This window comes from Aplysia californica, unplaced genomic scaffold (genome assembly GCF_000002075.1).
Source record: "Aplysia californica isolate F4 #8 unplaced genomic scaffold, AplCal3.0 scaffold00213, whole genome shotgun sequence".
NCBI lineage: Eukaryota > Metazoa > Mollusca > Gastropoda > Aplysiida > Aplysiidae > Aplysia > Aplysia californica.
In genome coordinates, this window is record NW_004797483.1 from 346,926 (window position 1) to 356,544 (window position 9,619).

Consider the following 9,619-nt stretch of genomic DNA (forward strand, 5'->3'; position numbering starts at 1 on the left):
TAATAATAAATGACATTTATATAGCACCCAACCCCGAATAAAGGACACAGGCTCTGAGCGCTTCACAATACATATTATTATTATTATTATTATTAAAACTAATAAAAGAGAGAAGACAGGCAAAATCAAATGTGGAAAAGTGTAACATGTTAAAAAGAGAAATAAAAAAGATGCAACAAAGCAAAAGAAACTTGGATAAATGATCAGCGTCAACATATTATAGAGAAGAACCAAAACAAAGACAGAAAATACATGCATTCAAAAATAACAGAAGTAAGAGGGATAAAAGGATGCTCAAGTACAGGGTCCATTAGCTCAAAAGGAGAAGACATTTTAATGGACAAAGGGGGTGTCTTAAATATATGGTCAGAATCCATAGAAGAACTTTTCAAAGATAATAGAGGAGAAAAACCGGTAATAAAGAATGAAATAAATGTACCACCATACTGAAAGCAGAAGTACAAAACTTCCATTAGGAAAATGGAACAAACAAAAGCCATAGGGCCAGATAATATCCCAGTTCAAATTCTATTTATAACAGCGGTGAGATTCCAGAAGATACGATGAAGTCAGTTTTTATAGCTTTTCCTAAAACAACAGGTGCCACTGAGTGTGATAGGCATAGAAAAATTAGCCGTATGAGTTATTTTACGAAAATATTGCTGTGAGTACTAATGGGGAGAATGAGAAAAAGTATAATACCAGAGACACCTAAAACACAGTTCGGCTTTGTTCCTGAAAAGGAAACTAGGAATACTATATTCACTATAACAATATTGAAGAACAGAAATATATGCATTGATGCTTCATAGATTATTCAAAGGCTTTCAATAAAGTTAGACATGATCACTACCCCTCCCCCCCCCCAGGGCAGTGCTACTGACTGAAGTGTCATTAGGCCATTCCCAAAGGTGGGTATTAACATATTCTTGTGCACGGAAGAATTGAAAATGGGATGATTTATCAGTGCCATGCTCATACTGAGCCGGAATAACATAGGGGGAACTGCTGCTTTTTCTTTCCTCATCCTTACTATCGTCATTTTTCCTTTACTTCTTTTGTATGTTTGTCACTCTCTTGTAAACTGCTATGTCCCGGGTGTCTTGATAGTCGAAGCAGACTTTGTGCTGTTGAAGCTAGAGAGGTGAGCAGAGTAAGCCTGATTCCCCGTGGACTTCTCTGTTGGCATCCACCCCTTGGCTCTTATATGACCTTTTGCAGTTGCGAGTGCCGTAAAACCTTACTAATACTAATGAGACATGATGATCTATTCAAAATACTGAAAAACCTAAACATAGATGGAAAAGATCTAAGAATTATTAGGAATTTGTACTGGGACCCAAACGCTGCTGTACGAATTAATGGAGAATACAGTGGATATAAGCAGATTAAAGAGTGAGGCAAGGATGTGTTATGTCACCAGGCCTCTTTAATATGTACAGTGAAACAATCCTTAGAAGCATAGAAGAATGTCCAGGTTTCAAAGTGAATTGCAAAATTATTAATAACATCAGATATGCCGATGACAGTTTTACTTAATAGCAGACTCAGAAAAGGACCTTCAATCGCTTCGACGAGTAGGTACAGTTGTAATTGAAAGTGAACGTAAATGCGTATTGTTGAATGTAAAGAAAACAGAACGCATGGTAATATCCAAAAAAAAAAGAGAGAAGCAAACCATTGTTGTAATCTCATTAGCAAAGGAGAAAAAATCAAACAAGTCCAACAGCTTAAATAACTAGGATATATAAAACATCTGATGCCAAATGTTCCACAGAAATAAAACGGAGAATTGCTTTCAGTAAAATGAGCCAAATCCTGAAAAATATAAACAACTCAATGACTACCAAAATGAAAGTTCTGAAATGTATGGTCAACCCTTCTATATATGGCTGCGAATGCGGGGGACAATCACTAAAGACAGTGAAAATAAAATAGAAGCAACGGAAATGTGGTTTCTTTAGAGACTGCTGAGAATATCGTGGACATAGAAGAAACCAAATGAGATAGTGCTTGATGAAGCCCACGTGGGACACTCGCTATTAAAAACAATCAGGAAAAGACAAAAGCAGTTTTGGAGACACCTGAATAGGTCTTTGAATATCTAGCTCTCCCTGGCAAAACTGAAGCCAAACGAAGCAAGGGCAGGCCCAGAGCAACCTGCTTAGAGAACCTAAAATGGATAACGGGGAAACATCAGGGTAACGTAACCTTTTAAGAGCATCTGAGCGTGAACGGAGAACTATGATCGCCGATGTCTGCTGCAGATCTGGCACTGGGTGATGAGTTTGGGTTTAATACACTTTTCTTTTTTTTAAAATATAGGTTTAATATTGTTTTCATTTCTTTAGCTTGGGTTTACTTCTTTTCTCCTTTCTAATGTCATCCGATTATTGAATAGATAACCTCGATCGGATGTCTCTGTTCAGCTGGAGTGTTTGAGAATATTTTCCTTGACCAGATCTAGAGAAAATGTAATAGGGGAACAGGCGGCGACCCCCCACTACCATCCGCTTTTTGGAGCAGGTACGAAATATGTTTTGCGCGCTCTTTCAAACACACACACACACACACACACACACACACACACACACACACACACACACACACACACACACACACACACACACACACACACACACACACACACACACATTGTTATTATTATTATCTGATTATTATTATTGTTATTATTATTATCATGATGATATTATTATCATCATCATTACTTACTTACTTACTTACTTACTTACTTACTTACTTACTTACTTACTTACTTACTTACTTACTTACTTACTTACTTACTTACTTACTTACTTACTTACTTACTTACTTACTTACAGGGTGATCCAAAAAAAACAACTTTACAAATTTTTTTGTTGATACTTATTTTCATCCACGCTATAGTTTCGCCTTTCAAATTTGTACACAACATTTGGAAGTCAAAAGTAATTTGTCAGACATTCATTTTAAATAAATCCGCAGAATAGTTCTGCTCTACATATCGCGTAAAAAAACCAACAACCCATTTTCAGCTATGTCCCACTTTTTGTGACATGACGCACTAGTTTGCATGAGGCCTAGCGCTAACAATCCCAACGATTGCGCCATATTGCAAACTACAGCAGTCTAAAAAGCCAACAGAAGTTTGCATATAGTTTTTCTCAAGTTTCCTTTGCCTGCTGAGATCATGATTAAGATAAGTAAAGAGCTGAGAGTGAGAGCTTTTTGTATTGAACATTTCCTCACCACCAACTCATTTCGTAAGTTTCGCACACGGTACGGAAATTATGTTAAAGTACCGTAAAGGCCTTCTTTGGTGCCAAAGGAGGAAATGGTCCATCACTTAGGACCTGTAGAGAATCAGAACTAAACATTCCTAGACAAAACGATCACTTCAGGTCATATACACACCTTTTGCACCCCTTTAAACGTCACCAGGGTGCAGAATTCAGGAGATGGGCCGCATGAGACGTCTGTCCGTAGACGATGCCTGAAGCAATGACTTTCCTACATCTCAACGGTCCGTTTGCAAAGCTATTAGAGGAAAGCAATGTGTTCAAGATTCATCGATCGTTTGAAAAGCGGGGACATTTTGTCTATGACATTTGGTTCCTTGGCAAAGCCCATACTCACTTTTCAGGTTATATCAACTCCACATATGCTGTCAACTTGGGCACCCCACCCCCCCTCCTATTGTCTCTAGAAACAGCTCCATACTGTAAGGTATACTGTGTATGTGGCTTTGAGTACTCATGGTCAGTGGGTCCTTGTGTTTGGCCACCACTGGTCATTACGAACGACACGTTCAAATGTGTCGAGTCCACAGGAGGACATATAGACCATTGGTTCTCGGAATTACATAATTGCTTTAAAAAAAATGCCACTCTGTAGGAGAACATCAGCATCCAGTGCCAGATCTGCGACAGACATCGGCGATCATGGTTTCCCATTCATTCCTTTGCGCGCTCATATGACCTTAGCAGTTGCGAGCGCCGTAAAACCTTATACTATACTATACATTCCTTTGCTCGCATGCTCTAAAAAAAGCTACGTTTCCCTGATCTTTCCCTATTACCAATTTGTTTAGGTTCTCTAAGTATGTTGTTCTGGGCCTACCCCTGCCTCGCTTGCCCTCAATTTTGCTAGATGTTCAAGGCCCTTATGTTTATTCAGGTGTCCCAGAAACTGCATTTGTCGTTTCCTGATTGTTTTTAACATTGAGCGTCAAACGTGGGCTTCATCAAGCACTACCTCATTTGATTTCTTTTCCTTCCACGATACTCTTAGCAGTCTCCTAAGAAACCACATATCTGTTGCTTCTATTTTATTTTCAGTGTCTTTAGTGATTGTCCAGCATTCACAGCCATATAGAAGGGTTGACCAAACATAGCATTTCAGGACTTTCATTTTGGTGTTCATTGAGATGTTTCTATTTTTCAGGATTGGGCTCATACTTATTGAAACTATCCTTAGCCATTGCAGTTCTCCGTTTTATTTCTGTGGAACATTTGGATATTACCATGCATTCTGTTTTCTTTACATTCAACAAAACAACAGTGCGATACCTTCTCCTCGCCGATGATGCTGCTCTTGTTGCTCACAGTGAATCAACCCTACAAACAATGATGGACCGCCTATCAACAGCATGCAAGGTCTTTAGATTGTTAAGAAAACAGTCATCCTTACCCAAGAAGGTGCAGAGCAGAGCCATATATGGATGAACGACAAGGAACTTGGGACAGTGGACAAGTTCTGTTACCTGGAGTCTACCATCAGCTCTACTACATCACTTGACTATGAGATCAACACCAGGATATGGAAAGCAGCAACAGCTTTTGGAAGGCTGACAAAACGAGCAGGGGAAAACAAAAGATTAACCACCAAAACAAAGGTCAAGATTTACGAAGCATGTGTCCTCAGCACACTCCTTTATGGATCTGAAACATGGACCTTGTACAGCAGACAAGAAAAGCGCCTCGACATTTTCCATCTCAGATGCTGCCGTAAGATCTTAGGCATTTCGTGGCGTGACAAGGTTACAAATTATGTTGAAATGTTGGCTCGCGCAAACCCCCAGAGCATGACAACTATCCTGTGTTTAAAAAGATTGCGGTAGCTGGGCCATGTCAAGAGAATGGACGACAACTGAATTCCGAAGCAACTTCTCTATGGAGAACTTGCCCAGGGAAAGTGACCAAGAGGAAGACCAAAATTGAGGCACAAAGACACCTTAAAAAACCCAGCTTATTTAAGCTTGGAGTAGATGTTAGCATCTGGGAAGAAATAGCTGAAGACAGGAAAACATGGAGGAAAATGATAAAGGAAAGAACTATGCTAGAGAGCAGCTTTAGAAACAAACAGGCTGAGAAGCGCCAACGACGAAAGGAAAACAGCGGAAATACAGAGATTCTATCTACGAGACTGACATGCAAGCACTGAGACAGAATCTGCGCTTCAAACATAGGAAGAATTAGCCATGAAAGAAGCTGCATGAAGAAAACCTTGAGACCATCTTAAGCTAAATTGACCGTCTGCATAGACGAAAAGAGCCATATATTATTTTTATTATTATTATTATTATTGTTATTATTATTATTATTATTATTATTATTATTATTATTATTATTATTATTATTATTATTATTATTATGATGATGATGATGATGATGATGATGATGATGATGATGATGATGATGATGATGATGATGATGATGATGATGATGATGATGATTTGAAATCATTAGAAAGGTCTTCTTTTTGCGTGGGTCCCTCCGACGCGAATCAAGCTTTTTCAGGACAACCATATTTTCACTGTTGTTTTTTATTGTTATTTAATCTGTTTTTCTCATAATTCTCGGTCCCCATCAAATAATATTATGATATTTTTGTTAGATGTTCCGTAGCTGTCCATCAGAGATGTTGCTGTTCGTGTTGTTGCCGGGAACGCTGCTATATACCTATCTGCCTGGCGTTCACGCAGACCTAGCTGCAGAAAAGCGCGCCAAAGTGGAGCTGTATGAAGACCTGCACAACAGGTCCACTGTCCGGCATCGCCTCAGTCCCACTACACCGGACGGTTTTGTCAACGTGTCTGTGGGGATCATGTTTAACCGGGTCTGTCTCCAACACTACACATTTTAACCGTTATATTTGCCGTCTGTGTGTCCTTCTCTCTCTCTCTCTCTCTCTCTCTCTCTCTCTCTCTCTCTCTCTCTCTCTCTCTCTCTCTCTCTCTCTCTCTCTCTCTGTGTCTCTTCTCTCACTCTGTTTCTCTCTTTTCTCAGCCACCTCCCCCTCTCTCTCTTTCTATCTCTCATTCTCTTTATCATTCTCTCTCTCCTTCTCTCTCTCTCTCCTCTCTTTTTCTCTATGGCCTTCTCTCCTTTTGCTCGCACGTGTGTGTGTGTGTGTGTGTGTGTGTGTGCGCGCGTGCGCGCGTGAGAGAGAGAGAGAGAGAGAGAGAGAGAGAGAGAGAGAGAGAGAGAGAGAGAGAGAGAGAGTGCGACAGAGAGACAGAGACACAGAGAGGGAGATATTGTTTAGTGTTTGAGTAAGGTGTGGTGTGGTGTGGTGTATAAATATTGTGTTTCTCAGACGCCTGGTATGTTAATTGGTTGTATGACAACTTGCATGTATACAAAGAGATTATACATGGTACTACACACAAATATAACCTCTTTGCATATACGTGCTTGGCATAGATTGTAATGACGTTGTATAGTAACGGTTGAAGTTCAACGGAAGTCTTGAAGGTTTTTGATACGTTTTATTAAGCAACAACACTTTGTAGGAGTCGGGATGAGTTGCGCAAAAGCGTTTATTTTATTTGTTATTCTTTAAATTCTATTTTGGTAAGTGTTTTACGGTGCTCGCAACTGCATAAGGTCATAATTATTAGCGTGCGTGACACACTTAACATTTTCAGTTGGTAGAACACTTTCAATTTTGCCCTGGTGGCGGCCGAAGCTTACTCTTATCAATGTTAGACCACCAAGGGATCTTTAACGTGCGCAAGTTGCACACGGGACCTCCGAGATTTTTCACCCTTGTCCAAGAAGGCTAGGTGTAGATCTTTCCTACTAGAAAATCAGGGGTGTGGCTGAAAGACAGCAATAAGGAGCCAAGGAGTAGCAGTAGAAAGAAAGCAGAAAGAGTCAGGAGCCCAGAGGAGGGGGTAAAGAAGGTGGGGGGGGGGGGGCAGAAATTGGTGACGAAAGTACACGACAGAACATTGTTAGAGTGCAGGAAAGGAGGTGAAAGGAAACAATTTTAGTGATGAAAATCTGTCGGTCGCTACCCGGATTCGAACCCGGGACCTTTGAATGAGAGGCGAACACCTTAACCTCTAGGCCACGAGAGCCCTCCTTTTTATTTTAAATCTTATATACATTTATATATAAAAAAACTCAACATCATTAAAATGAAAAGGTATATTATTTATTAGTAGTTTTCTTTATGTCGACATAATCTGCTGCCGTGTCCAGATCCTGGAGGTTATCGAGTCCCAGCAGTCAGTGGTCAGCGGGGCGTTTATCAGTCTGGTCTGGGCGGACGAGGAGCTCTCCTGGTCACCTGACGAGTTTGCTGGGCTCCAGTCAGCCGCTATGTCTCCAGACAGGTACTATAATAGTATTTGTTTTGGTAAGCTTTTACGGCACTTGCAACTACATAAGTTCATATGAGCGCCCTGACAAGTATAATGCTAGTTTTAAAGTTTTTTTGGGTGAGAGTTTTACAGCCCTTTTAACACAAATAGGCCACGATAGTGCAAGTTAAAACCGAAACAATAGTGATAAGCAGAAAAACTCCAACCCCAACATGCAATATCAAACTCAGTAATACCACCCTCAAGCAAGTACAACATTTTTAAATATTTGGGGACCATTATATCATCAGATTGGAGATGTCACACCGAAATTAAAAGCCGCATTTGCCAAACAAAAGCAACCTTCTACAAAAATGAAACAGATACTAACAAACATCAATCTGTCCCTGGAAACGAGAAAAAGAGTACTGAAAAGTTACAACACGCCAATCCTATTATACGGGTGCGAAGCATGGACAATCAATAAACAGCTGGAAAGAACAATTGTGGCGACACAGTTGTGGTTCATAAGACGCAAGCTACGTATCCCATGGAGAGCTAGAAAAACAAATGAGGAAGTCTTGGTTGAAGCAAATTATAGAAGACAGCTTATGACGAATATAAGAAAGCGACAGGCAAATTTCTTCGGGACACACAATGCGGAAAGAAGCATTGGAGAATATTGTAACAACAGGCAAGTTTGATGAAAAGAGAGGTAGCAGCAGACAGAGGGAAAAGATACTGGGCACGATGACAACATGGCTAGGAGCAGCAAGAACAACAGAAACCATTGCTGCGAAACAGAGTGAAGTGGAGGTCCATGATCGCCCACGTTAGTCGGCAAGGCACCGGATGATGATGATGATGAGTGCAAGTTATTAGAGGTGTTACTAAAGCTACATACAAAAGAAAAGAAGGAGGAGAGATAAGGGCGATAAATGTTTGATAGGGGAAAAGGAGCAAACCACACCACAGCACTCGCCAACTGCTCTTAGTATGTCAGTGACCACTGTCGCTTTTGGTGATTATTTATAATAATAGATAGCCTTTGTATAGCGCAAATCCCCGCTCAACAGCAAGCTCTAAGCGCTTCACAATCTATACTACATGTACTACCCCAGCAGACCTGAGAGCATTCTGAAACAAACTCAACTTCCTGGGAAGCATACAGTGCAAGTAGCCATTTATAGGTGCTAAAACACTAACATACTGACAAGATCTTTCGCTTTCTATGGCCGGGTACCCATTTCCACTTCTTATTTGACAACAGAAGGAGCAGTATACAATCGACCCTGACCAATACGAACATCCACTGTGGAGGAGAAATGTAGTCGTATTAGACAGATAGCCCCTTGGACAGTGTCATTATGATATGGAAAAAATACGTGTGTGAGAACATAATACAGTATTAAGTTTGTAACACCACTGCCATAGTAAACGACGAAGTCCTTTCTCCCTGCGAGATGAATAAAGATTGCCATTGCCATTGTTATTGTCATTGTCTTGATAATTGTAATTGTCATTTTCGTTGCCATTGTCATTATCATTACCATTTTCGCTGTCATTGTTATTATCATTGTCATTATCATTATCATTGTCATCATCATTGTCAGTATCATTGTCATTGCCATTGCCATTGGTATTATTATTATCATTGTCATCGTCATTATCATTGCCATTGTCATTATCACTATCATTGTCATCGTCATTATCATAGCCATTGTCATTATCACTATCATTGTCATCGTCACTATCATTGCCAATGTTAATGTTATTATCATTATCATTGTCTTTATCACTATCATTGTCATCGTCATTATCATTGCCATTGTCATTATCACTATCATTGTCATCGTCATTATCATTGCCATTGTCATTATCACTATCATTGTCATCGTCATTATCATAGCCATTGTCATTATCACTATCATTGTCATCGTCACTATCATTGCCAATGTTAATGTTATTATCATTATCATTGTCTTTATCACTATCATTGTCATCGTCATTATCATTGCCATTGTCATTATC